The sequence below is a fragment of the Chrysochloris asiatica genome, unplaced genomic scaffold (genome assembly GCF_000296735.1).
Source record: "Chrysochloris asiatica unplaced genomic scaffold, ChrAsi1.0 scaffold00003, whole genome shotgun sequence".
In the NCBI taxonomy this organism is placed as follows: Eukaryota; Metazoa; Chordata; class Mammalia; order Afrosoricida; family Chrysochloridae; genus Chrysochloris; species Chrysochloris asiatica.
Genome location: NW_006408521.1, coordinates 9,691,037 through 9,704,878, shown reverse-complemented (window position 1 = coordinate 9,704,878; position 13,842 = coordinate 9,691,037). Strand labels below are relative to the sequence as shown.

Genomic DNA, 13,842 nt, shown 5'->3' with positions numbered 1-13,842 from the left:
GGCTGTTTCAAATCTTTGAGGGAGCAGAAAGACTCATCTTTTCCCCGCAGAGTGTCTGGTAGGCTCGAACCATAGTCCTTGTAGTTCATATTTCAGTGCTTATCGTAAGGGGTCACTGCGCCCCTTATTTATTATATGTTGTTATTAAGTGCCATCGAGTCAGTTCCGACCCATAGCGACCCTGTACAGGGTTTCTGAGGCTGTAAATCTTTACAGGAGCAGAAAGCCTCATCTTTCTCCCGCAGAACAGCTGGTAGTTTCGAACTGCTGACCTTAAGGTTCGCAGCCCCATTCGTAACCACTACGCTACCAGAGCTGGGGTTATAATAATATAAGGAGCTCTGGTAGCGTAGTGGTTAGGAATCGGGCTGCTAATCTCACGGTCAGCAGTTTGAAACTACCAGCTGTTCCGTGGGAGAAAGATGAGGCTTTCTGCTCCGGTAAAGTTTTACAGCCTCAGAAACCCTGTGCAGGGTCACTACGAGTTGGAACCAACTCCATGGCACATAACAACAACAACAATAATAATATATACTTTATAGTTCCTGGCACAAGTAATAATGATGACATTACTAATAATGAGGAGGAAGAGAATAGCGAAGATTTGTCATAGCATTCCACTTATTATTAAATTACATTGCATGTATCTGATATGTATTAATGTTCTTCATTTTGTATGAATTCCCTTATTTAAATATCACACAAGTAAGAGTAATTTCTATTATCAGTACCATTTTATAGATGAGAAAACTAAGGCATAAGAAACAGTAACACTAGGAAGATGTTCATTGTTTTATTGTTGCTATTAATAAAACGAACACCTTTCCATTACATTACAGATATGTTTATATCCTTGTTTCAAATTCCTTCTTAGCAATCACTTTATCTATATACCTTATCTGGCTTTCCATTGATGGACACTTCAGTGCTTACTATGGTATGAACACGAAGAGCTAGTTTTGAAACCCATCACATTTTACAGAGGAATCTGTCTGCCTGCTTGGATTAGCTTTGAAATGTATTTTACATCCTTCCCTTCGCTGGACAGATTTAACTGGGGGGAGAAGTCTGTAAGGTTGTCAGACCAGCCCTTGAGACAGGCAATATGAGTTTTTTTGGACAATGCACATAGGCAAGCAAGAGAGGAGAGTAGATGACATGAATATTTTTAACCTGTGGATTCTCTGGTTTGTGCGCAAAAACTATACCAGTGAAGAAAAGCACAAGTGACATCAAAAAATAAGTGAGCTGAGAGACTTTTTACATAGACTTAATGCATAGATGTGCTATTCAAACCTCATTGAAACTTTGCTGTTTCCATGGCTCATTCTCTATGGTTAGACACCACTTTTTCAGTGATGCCCTCCCTGTCTGTACCATTTATAGCTGCAACTCCCCTCCTCACCTTCAAACACTTCTTTTCCTGGTAGCTTTTTTTATATAGCCCTTACCATTATCCAAAAAGGATTACATTATATTTAGTTGTCAACACCTCCCACCACTGGTGGTTTACTGGAACCTGCTTGCACTAGTTTCTGAGAGCTGATTGTTAAATATGCAGGCATTTTGCAAGTTGTTGTTAAATTGGCCACAGTGGAAGGATTCACACTATGGAAAATGACTACTACAAAGATGGTTTTAGTTTTCTGAAAGCTGGTTTACCAGCACACTAATGTTGGTGTTTGATGCTGTGGAGTCAGTTCCAAGCCTGCATAGGGTTTGCAAGGTTTTTTGTTGTTTGTTTGTTTTTAAATCTTTGAGGGAGCAAAAAGCCTTATGTTTATCCTACAGAATGGCTGGTGGACTTGAATTGCCGACCTTGTGGTTCATAGTCTGTGGAGCAACCATGCTCAGCATACTATTACCGCTCTTGTTGTTAAGTGCCATAGAGTTGGTTCCAAATCAAAGCAATCCTATATGGGGTTGGTGGGTTTGAACTGCTGATCTTGTCATTCAAATCCACCTTTTACTCCAGTGCTTTATCCTACACGCCACACCTGGGCTCCATTATTATTACTGCTCACCATTGAATGTAAGTTCCATGAAAGAAGTATTTGTTTGACTACTGCTAAGTAGGAAAGTGTCGCACATAGTATTTTAAAGGTGTTTCTTGAAATAAATAGGGAATGAGTGTGTGGTGAGCGAGTAGAGTGATCAAACACAGGAACGGAAGAGCAACCCTCACAATGAGACTCAAAGTTGCTTTTCTTGGGGCAGCGGTCTAATGCTTCTCAGTGTGAGCATGGTGAACTGAGTTGCTAAGTGAATTTTATTAGATCCCAGGGTAGAAATGAGTCATGGGACTGTCTAGAGTTGTGAGTTTCTTTCTTCTTGCCTCCAGTCTTTGACCTTGAGCCAATGAAATTTTTTCTGGTTAGATTTAGTAAATCAAGCTTTTCATTGCTTAGTCACTAAAATGGAAAAGAACTAAGGAGTATATAAACAGAAACCTAAAAAAAAAGCCACAACATTCCATGCACGATGAGGAAGTTCAAACAACTTGACTTTAGAGTTTACTTTCTTTCTTCCTGCCTAGCCTTACATTAACAAGATTCTTTCAAGAAGAGTGATCCCTAATTGTGTAACTTGACAGTCTATAATTGCATTACACATAAGTTGTATCATTCAGTGTTGCTGATTGCTGAGAACTGTATTATCGTGTGGCATGAACTCTGGGTTTTCCTTAATGTGTCTCTCTTTCTGGAAGGAAGCTAGACATTCAGAAATAAAGCAGTTTGTCAAGGTTAAATATAGACTACCTATAATCTTTCAGAGTCCTCGTGTGGCACAGAAGGTTAATGAGCCAGACTGCAAAACCATTGAACTGCAAAGTCGGCAGTTCAAGCTCACCAGCTGTTCATCGGAAACCCTATACAGGGTCGCTATGGGTCAGAATAGACTCAACACAACTTAACAACAACAACAATAGCCTTTCAGGGGTGTGGCTCTGTATTGCTGTCAGTTAATCTAGTTAGCACTAGATTGCTAACTGTAAGGTCAGTGGTACAAAGACTTGGTACAACACTCCTTGAAAGCCTTATTTAGGGTCACTATAAGTGAGAACCAACTAGATGGCACTTAACAACAACAACTGTATATCAAGAAATTTTCATTTTATTTTCCATGGAATTTTTTCATTAGCTGTTTGACACTTCTTGGTGTCAGAATGGGTAATTTGACTTGAAATTTCATCATTTGCCGGGCATGAGCATAGGAAAAAAATGGGATTGAATCTGTAAGGGCTTGAGTTGAAGAGGAAAATATTCCAAATATAATAGATAATGAAATATGTGGATAAAGGAAAAACTGAAAATATCTAATGCCTTCTTAGAATAAAAGAAATTCTGGAAGTTTAGAAAAGGTGATATGAGGACACTGGAAAGGAAACACTCTGTCCTTATGTTTCATTAGTGCGTCTATGAAATCTGCAAGTGAACACTGAAGAGTAGTTGAAGACATAGATCCAGAGATTAAGCCCTACCTGGAATTAAGCAAAGTTGACATTTCTGAGGACTGTTTCTAAATTGTTGAAGTTATGAAGGATGAATAGCCATTCTAAGTCCTTTGGGACCATCATTAGAGTAAATATAGCTTCCATTTTATTTATGTTTACTGTGTGTGATCTACGGAAGTCTGGTAGCACAGTAGTTAAGAGAGGGACTGCTAATCGCAAGGTCAGCAGTTCAAAACTAACAGCGGTTCTGTGGGAGAAAGGTGAAGCTTTCTGCTCCTGTGCAGATTTGCAGCCTCAGAAACCTTATGCAGGGTTACTATGAAGCAGAACCTACTCCAAGGCACATCTCCACCACAACTACCATGTGATCTACATTAAGCCAAAGACTTTGTAAGCATCTCCTTCTGACGTAAAACAATACTATGTAGTAGGTATTTGTATCAATTAGGATACTTTTAACAGCAAGCGTCAAAATGCCAATTTAAACTGATGAAAACAGTAAGGAAATAGATTATATTAGAAATAGAAATTTAATAGTCTACTGATAATGTGGGCTGTTGATGAGGTTAGATCAGGGGTCTGACTATTTTTATACACTGTTTTCAACTATGTCTTCTTCCACATGTCAACTTTACCATACTGTTTTGCCCCACATTGACTCTCAGGTGGATGTCGGGCACCATGCTTCATAGTTCTTATCCAATGGGAGCAAGGGAAACTCCAATTATGGAATATAAGTACTTTCTTTCAGTATATTCAGCATTTAGACCAAAAATCATCAGGGGGTGGGGGTGGGATGAGGCAAGTGCCTTGTTTTGCTTGTTCTATGTTCCTGAACCAATCCACTGAAACAGGAGAAGGCCTGATAATAATCCTCCAGAGATTTGGGTCCGTTTCCTGTATCTAGAGGAGGTAAGAGAGGAGATGCCTGAACACATCTAAGTCTCAGTAGAAAAGGCTGAATAGATATCGGATCATGAAATACCACTGTGAAACTGTTACCCTGAGTCTACAGATAGGAAAACTGTAAAGCCAGTTCATCAACTTGTTCAGAGTTAGGTTGATAAAAAAAAAAAATGAAACAATTAAGATGGGAAGAAAGAGAGGGAAGAGGTAAAAATGGAGAAGAAAGACAATAAAGAGAAGGTGAAAAACTCTATGTAACATTTAACTATGTTGTCTGAAGGGTTAACAAGCTTGACTACTAATCAAAAGGTTGGGGCTTTCAGTCCACCTGGAGGCCTGGTGTGGCGCTGTGGACTGCAAAGTCGGTTTGAACTGCTAGGTCGGTGGTTCAGGCTCATCAGCTGCTCCTCGGAAACCCTGTACAGGGTCACTATGGGTCAGAAGTGACTCGACAGCACTTAAGAACAACAACAACAGGAGGTACTTTGGAGTCCTGGTATGGCGCTGTAGGATCAGCACTGGACCGAGAACCACAAAGTCGGCAGTTCAAACCCACCCAACTGCTCCTGGGAAACCTGTATTCAGGGTTGCTTTGAGTCAGAACTGACTTGTCAGCACGTAACAACAACAACAACAACAAAGAGGTGCCTTGGAGTCTTGGTATGGTGCTGGAGGATCAGCATTGGACTGGGTACCACAAGGTCAGCAGTTCAACCACCAGCTGCTCCTTGGAAACCCTATAAAGGGTCGCTATGAGTCAAAACGAACTCAACAACATTAAATAACAACAGAGCTACGCTGGAGTCCTGGTGTGGCACTCTAGAATAAGCACTGAACTACAAGGTCTATTTGAATTGCAAAGTCAGAGGCTCAAACTCACCAGTCACTCCATGGAAACCCTAAATCGGGTCACTATGAGTCGGACAAATACATTTTGTAATGTATCAGGCACTGTTCAAGTGTAGCATTTTATCAACCAACTTGACTGCACTTAGGGACAGAGGTACCTTGGAAGAAAGGTTTGGTGATCTTCTGAAAAATCAGCCATTGAAAACCTATAGAACACAGTTCTACTCTATGTGTCACTATGTGTCAACTTCAACTTCATGTGTGTTGTGTTATTTGTAATGTATCAGGCACTGTTCAAGTGTAGCACTTTATCTACAACACTCAATTTTTATGACTAGTCTTTCAGGTGGTTTATTGTTCTGATTGCTCTTCTACAGTTGAGGAGACAGAGGCGCATAGTGTTAAGTAGCTGATGAAGATTGCACAGCACGACCAGGAGTTGGGAGTGGATGTTGGAAGTCAGGTAGCCCTGGAACTCTGTGTCTTAACCATTCTGTTGCACAAACAAACAATTCCAATGCCATCTAATTGATCGACTTCAACTCAGAGTGGCCCGATAGGATAGAGTGGAATTGCTTGGAAGAAGACAGCCTCATCTATCTCCTGAAGAGCAGCTGAAGGGTTTGAACTCTGTAGTTAGCAGCCCAACACATAACCCACTATGCCACCAAGACTTCTAATCCATGCCACCATATTGTTGTTGTTGGTAAGAGCCTTTGAGTCAATTGTGACTCATAATGACTATAAGGTTTCCAAGGAGGGGCTGGTGGGTTTGAACAGCTGACTTTTTGGGTTAGCAATCCTGTGTTTATCCTATAGCACCCCACCAGGACTCCCACTCTTCCATGTTTGTTGTTGTTAAGTGCCATTGAGTCGGTTCTAGATCATAGCAACACCGTGTGGGGTTTGCGAGGCATTCAAATCCACACGGAAGCAGAAAGCCTCATTTTTCTCCCTCAGAGTGGCTGGGGAACTCAAACAGCTGACCTTGTGGTTCACAGTCCTATGCTTATCCTACAGAGCCAACACACACGCACACACACACGCCACTCTAACATTCTTGTTGTTGTGAAGTGCCATAAAGTCGGTTCTAATCCCTAGCGACCCTGTATAGGGTTTCCAAGTAGCAGTTGGTGAACTCGAACCTCCAACCTTGCAGTTCAGACAGCTTTGCAGTCTGGTGCATTAACCCACAGTGCCATACCAGGACCCTTTAATTCCAACCCTGGATTTTCTTACATCAAAGCTCCTGGTTTAACCCTGACACAAACTGCTGGACTATTGGATTATTTATTCTAGTGGCACTAACACCTTGACCTTCTGACCTCAGTGATTCCCCAGTTTGCCTTGACTGAAAATGACCTTTCTATCCATTATTTGCTGATGAATATGTCTTTTATTACTTACCTTCTTTCTTCAAATGAGAGTGTCACTTCTGTGGATTGTCTTGACATCTTTAGCTTTCCTTAAGGGTTGCCTGTGTTTTTTTGTTGCTGTTGTTTATGTTTACTCCACTCTTTACCCTAATCTCCATCCTGTGTTGATTCATCAGAGAGCAGTAAGGTTAAGAAATTGCTGACATGTAAATGAGGTACAGTAACAAAAGGAAAAAAAAAAGCTGCGTCTGAAAGACTTCAGTCTGTTTGATCAAGACATCAATACAACTGTTAAATGAATTCTCTTTGAAAATATTTTCATTTTTGTTTTATCAACCTTCTTCAAAGAATAAGGAAGGAAATGAGGAAATGTACTTCAGAAATGGAGCTACAATGGAGGCAAAGCCTACCTCATAAGGCAATCTGAATCCAGAATGAGGTCTTTTACTTTAGCATGCTAAATATACATTAGTTTGGTCAGCTATGTATTTAAGTACTGAGTTGGCAAAAAGAAGGAAGTTGGAAGCTTTTATTTATTTTTGAGGTACTAAAAGATATCAGGAGTCCTGGCATGGTGCTGTGCATTAATGTGCTGGACCACAAAGTCGGTTTGAAGCAGAAGGTTGGCAGTTCAAGTTCACCACCTGCTCACCGGAGATTCTATACAGGCTCGGTATGAGTTGGAACCTACCTGATGGCGCTTCAACTACAACAGCAACAAAAGGTATCAGTCCCACAAAGTCCTGGCATCCTCAGTGCATATGACAGAGGCTTAGGGATTCATGGATGAGGTGGTAGATTTAGATTTAAAGAAGCATGTTCTCTAGTTCTCTTTCTGGATATCAGCTTTCTTGGTTGTGAAATATTTTTTGGGGGTCATACACAGATGCTTATGACTATCTCTATTAGGGAGATGCAAAACTAAACAACAATGAGATATCATCTCACGCCAGAATTAAAAGCAAAGCTCAACAACACAAAAAACAACAGATGCTGGTGAGGTTATGGAGAGACTGTGACCCTCCTTGAAAGCTGGTGGAACTGTAAAATGGTGCAACCACTGTGGAAAACAGTATAGTGTTTCCTCAAAAAGTTGGAAATAGCAATACAATATGCCCCAGCAATCCCTCTACTTGGTATACATCTCCAAGAAATAGGTGCCATGACACCCATGTTCATCACAGCACTGTCAGTAGCAAAAACGATGGAGACAGTCTAAATGCCCATCAACAGCCGAGTGCATAAACAAAACTTTGGTACATACAGACAATGGAATACTATGCAACACTAAAGAATAGCAATGTATTTGAAAAACACCTCACAGAATGGATGAATCTGCAAGACATTGTGCTGAGTGAAATTGTTGTTAAGTGCTATCCCGTCAGTTCCAACTCATAAGGTTTCCAAGGAGCATCCCGTGGGTTTCAGTACAGACCTTTCAGTTTAGTGCATTCTCCTGCAACTCCACTCTAGGACTCCTGAGTGAAATTAGTGAATCACAAAAGGATAACTATTGCACAAGACCATTATTGTAAAAGCTCAAGACAAGGTTTTCGTAGTGAAGCATACAGGCCAAAATGATGAAACTCAGACATTACCAACACCTAGAAGCAAAGAGTTGCTGGGTCTGGGGGCTTAAGACCATAGTCTCAGGGGACACCATGGTCAATTGGCATACCATAGTCCATAAAGACAATATTCTACATCCTAATCTAGTGAGTAGCAACAAGGATCTTAAAAGAAGAAAAAGAGTGATGAAAATTGAATATGTATAAAATCAGTTGGGCTCCTTGTGTGGCACTGTAGGATAAGCCCTGGACTGAACCACAAGGTCTCGTGTTCAAACCTACCAGCTGGTCCTTGGAAACTCTGTACAGGGTCTCTATGAGTCTGAACCAACTTGATGGACCTTAACAACAACAGAACCTTGGCTAATGAGCCCATGGGCTAATGGATTGCATGAACATCTATCTCCATGACTGAAACAAGAAGAACTAGATGTTGTCCAGATACCACTGCCAACTGCTCTGAAAGGGATCACATTAGAAGGTGCTGAATAAAGTGAGAGAAAATGTGGAGCACAACTCAAAATTATAAAAAAGATCACCAAGCTGTGATTCATCAGGATGGTGTTTGGAAAAACATTGACTACTTTGAAAAAGTTTAATCAATGATATAAGTTACAAGCATAATGATACCTAAATTCAGAGCTATTATGCCCAGGTGACTAATATGAAATTAAGGTCATTTCATGTCTATTTTAATCATATACTTATAATAGGCTTAGGAAGTGTTTGTACCAAAAGCTTATCGCACTGATTTACAGAGGCCATCACTGTGATCAAATTCTTTGGACTGCTTGCATAACCTCAATTGTCCACAGTGTTTGTCCTTCAATGTGGATTCCACAGACCTCCAGAAACTTAAGCCAAAGTTGTTCTAAATTGGCGTGCCTTCCTCAGAAAACCTTTTCTTCAAACCAATGACTGTCATCTTGTAATCTCAGATCTATACTCAAATTTTGCAATGGGGCAGTGGGGTGAGATTAAAACCTCTAAGCATCTTAAAAAAAAAAAAAAAAAAAAAACCTCAAAATTTTTAAAAAAGACTGGTTTGCTAGTCAGTAAGAGACTAGAGGAACCCGAGACTTCTACTCTTGACTACTCTTCGTGTCTGAAATGGAACTTATCCTCCTCACCCAAGTGGTAGATAGTTATATCACAGGGAAAACAACACTAGTAAGGTCCAGTCACCATGGAACATTCAACCATTCAAAATCAAAAGGACAATATTTATCTAAGGACAAAGCTCAGAAGCTCTGTGGCGGAAAGTAGAATGAAAATAAGAACCACAGGATGGAAGTGGGATAACTGTCGTTACAAGAAGGGAATTTTAATTATTGAAACAAAATCAAGTGTATGAATTTTAAATATAAAACTGATGATCTTCTCTGTAAACCTTCGCTCAATTCCTAATAAAAAGTTTTGTGTGGTTTTTTTTTTTTAAAAAGCGCAGAGTACAAATGAGTCAACTAAGCATAGTCCTCTTTTAAAGTAAACACTTTAAGTAAGGTGTTGTCTCTTGAATCCTATTGTTGATGTTGGAAAAGACTTTTCATGATGTTATTATAATGGATGTTTTTATTACTGCATTTGAAAGTTATTAAAAACACAGGAGTTCTTAAAACAAATGCCTTGCGGCTTTGTGAAATGGCTTTGATTGGGTAATGTAATACATTTTGTGTTCTCAGGATAAAAGGAATGCTGCTCTAGCAGATGTCAACATTGTATCTGAAGATGACTGGGGTATTATAGCATTCCCAGCATATATGCATTCCTGTTTATCCTTTCAGCCTTTATAACAATAAAGACAAAGAGAAATAGGAAACAGAGTTTGATATCTGCTTTTAAATGTTTGGTTATGCACACAGTAAGGAAACTTTAGTGAATAATTCGTTTATCTATTATGTAAATATAGGGATGCAAGATTTTATTTATTTAAGTCAGTCCTTACAGGTGAATGGATATGTACCATAGTAACCTGTTTTGTACTTGTCATGGACCAACTATGTTCTTAGAATTTTTTGGGTCTGGTTATGAGAGGATGAATATTAAATGGGCTCAAAGTTCTAACCAGACCTTGATTATCCTCAGAATTGGATTCCTTGTGGATTCTGGAATTGTTTTCTAAATATACATCGTTGTTCATGGAATTGACCCCAAACATACCAATCCTTAAAGACAGGACATTGTTTTCCTTGTCACTGTGGTGTTTGCTGTTACTCAGACCCTGAAACAGTCACTTAGTAATTTAAACTCAGAAAGGCTCATAATTTCTTATACTGGATTTCTTTTTAAGTTAATGTCGTCTAAATTAAAAAGTTGTAGAAGAAAAAAAAAAGAAACCCTAAGAGCTTTCATCTCTTTTCTGTCTTGCCCCCTTCCCTCCCCACCCTCATTAAGCTAATAATGCAATCCTACTGTCATCAAGTGAATTCCAGCTCATCATGGTCCTATAGGACAGAATAGAGCTGCTCTCTAAGATTTCTCAAGTTGTAAATCCTCAGGGAGGTGAAGTGCCTCATCTTTCACAGGTGAAGTAGCTGATGGGATTGAACAGCTGAACCTTTAGCTAGCAGTCCAGTGCTCAATACACTGCATCACTATGTCCCCTTTACATTTGAGTTGTTGTTGTGTGTCATCAAGTCAACCTTGGCTCATAGCAACCCAGTCTAGTGTTTCAGAGGAGCAGCAGGTGTGTTTGCACTGCCAACCTTGTGGTAAGCAGTCCAGGGCTTATCCTACAGCGCCTTTTAAATGGATAAATACAAAAGATGTTGCTTTAAACATTAGCAATTTTAGAAATCCTCACCTTCAAAAGTGAAGCAAATCATGAGTTAATCTTCTCATTGCTTTTGTTGTTGTTAAGTGTTAGGGAGTTGGTTTCGACTCATAGTGACCCTATTTAGGACTTCAGAGGAGCAGCTGGTGGGTTTGAACTGCTGACCTGCGGTTTACAGTCCAGTGCTGATTCTACAGCGCCACTTCAGAAGTCCTCTCATTAGTTTAAGGCAGTAAACTGTTGGTAACAAAAGTACGACTACTTCCTGTGTTCCTGAAAGGTCTATAGTATAAACTGCATGCAAATGAGACCTCTTGCTTCATTATTTTGATGTTTCAAGCCTTCAGATTCTATAGTGTACTGACTAGAACTAAGTCCTCTTGTTCTAGGAAGAAACTACATACCACTTTTGAAAACCCTGGACCCGTATTAGTAAGAACGCGGCTGTTTCTGTAGCGTTCTTATATTCTTTATAGTAAATCATTGGTGAGAGTCCCATAAGAGCCACAAAAGATAATGTTGGAAATAAGTAATGGCTTTTATCATTAGCTGGAGGGGTGAGTGACTCCAGATCAAAATTCTTTTCATAAATCACATCACAGTTTGTTTCTTTCCTTTTCTTTTAAGTCTAAAGAAAAGAATGAATAGGTAAGCAATGACAAGAAATTTTCAAGGGAGGACCATTGCAGCACTATATTCTTCCCAAGTACTAAATTTTTATTTCAGACACAGGATGAAAGGTCCTTATCTGTAGGCCTGGAATTCATTGGAGATCTTCATGGGTTTTGGCATTAGTCTTCCTCTGGTTATAAGAATTTCATAGCACACAGTCACCAGGTCTAAAGGATGCATTCCACTCCCAACTCTTTTCTGTTGTTGGGAGTAGGTCTCTCTGATTTCTGCTTCCTTCTCTCTTCTTTTACCACTAGTAAGATAAACAGTAAGGAGCTCTGGTAGCATTGTTGTTGTTGTTGTTATGTGCCTTGGAGTCGGAACCGACTCATAGCGACCCTGTACAGGGTTTCCGAGGGTGTGAATCTTTACGGGAGTAGAAAGCCTCATCTTTCTCCCGCGGAGCAGCTGGTAGTTTCGAACTGCTGACCTTGCGGTTCACAGCCCGAGTCGTAACCACTACGCTACCAGAGCGGTTACGAATTGGGCTGCCAACCTCAAGGTTAGCAGTTCAAAACTGCCATCTGTTCCACAGCAGAAAGATGAGGCATTCTGCTCCTCAGAAACCCTGTACAGGTTTGCTATGAGTTGGAACCGACTCCACGGCACTTAACAAGAACAACAACAAGATAAATAGTGTTGGAAACTATACCCCAGGAAAACTCCCCTTACATTTGGTCAGGACTGTGAAGTGATTAAGGAGTCCTGGTTGCATTGTAGGGTAAGCACTAGACTGCTAACCACAAGGTTAACAGTTCAAATCCACCAATCTCTTGCAAGAGAAAGATGAGACGTCCTGTTCCCATAAAGCTTCAGAAAACATACAGTGTCTCTGAGTAGAATTGGTGCAATGACAGGTAGCGTTTGTTCGTTTGCTTCCTTTCCTTAGACTGAAGGGATTAAGGAAGTTACATCCCACCCTTAATCCTTTTATGGATTTATCCCATCAGATCCCATCATGGGGGATCATTACATAATTTCCACATTACATCGCTACATAACTGCTGAACCACTGAGCATCATGGCACACACAATTTGATTTATGATATAGACTTACAAAACAAAACGACAACAAGCCAGACAAACCAACAAACATCCAAGAGGATTTCCAAGGATGTAATCTTTACAGACACAGACAGCCACATCTTTTCCTTGTGGAGCAACTGGTAGTCTTGAACAGCTGACCTTTCAGTTAGCAGCTGAACACTTAACTACTTTATCACCAAGGCACTTATTTACCTTCTCAGTGCTATCTATTGCTTAATGTTGTTGTTGTTATGTGCCGTGGAGTCGGTTCTGACTCATAGCAACCCTGTACAGGGTTATCCGAGGCTGTAAAATCTTTACAGGAGCAGAAAGCCTCATCTTTCTTCCACAGAACAGCTGGTAGTTTTGAACTGCTGATCCTGAGATTAGCAGCCCGATTAGTAACCACTATGCTACCAGAGGAGTCTTTTTGCAGTTGTATGAGGGTGCTTTTATGGTGTTAGCAATTTAACAAATGAGCCTAAGTTAAGAGAAGTCAGCTGACCGGTCAGAAATTCCATTCAGTGCTAATAAGTGGCTGGGCAGGAATTTGAATCAGTGTCTGTCTGCAAGGCCAGCTTCATGGCATGTGACGTGCGTAGTCCCACAGAGCCTCTTGCTCAGAAGGGCCATATTTTGGCATCACCGTATTTTTGCATGTAATGTGCCCATGTAAGTAATGAATGGAGCCATATAGCATGCATAGTGCACAAAGGAAACTAAGCTTTCAGGGGATGGTGCAGTTTGAAAAAGTAAACAGCACATGCATCGTATGCATTAAAATACAGTCATGCTCTACTCTCACCATGGCGAATGGCCAGATGTTTTGCACTGGGCTCTGACTATTTTGTAGTCGATCCTGATTGTCTGAATCTAAAAACCCACACATACTCCTCCAGTTCCATCACACCTCTCCCCAGGGGTGAATCCTGCCTTGTAAAATAATCCCAGCAAGAATTCATAGTTATTATTACTAGCCCAGGGATATGGCATAGCAAGATAATGTGCTGGACTGCAAGGTCATTTTGATTCAAAAGGTTGGTGGTTCGAATCCACCAGTCACTCCTTGAAAATCCTATACAGGGTCACCATGAGTCAGAGCCCACTCAATGATAGTTAACAACAACTACCAGCCCATGGTGTGCCCTTTGTGTAGTCCATCTGCCTACATTGGTGGTGGTGGTGGTGGTAGTGGTGGTGGTGGTGGTGGTGGTGGTG

General features: G+C 40.5%; 1 protein-coding gene across 2 annotated transcripts in view; it reads left to right on the top strand.

Annotated features, from left to right (window-relative positions):
• Nucleotides 1-13,842, top strand: part of PRKG1 (protein kinase, cGMP-dependent, type I) — a 1,720,113-nt gene that overhangs the window by 550,167 nt on the left and 1,156,104 nt on the right. The window lies entirely within an intron of this gene.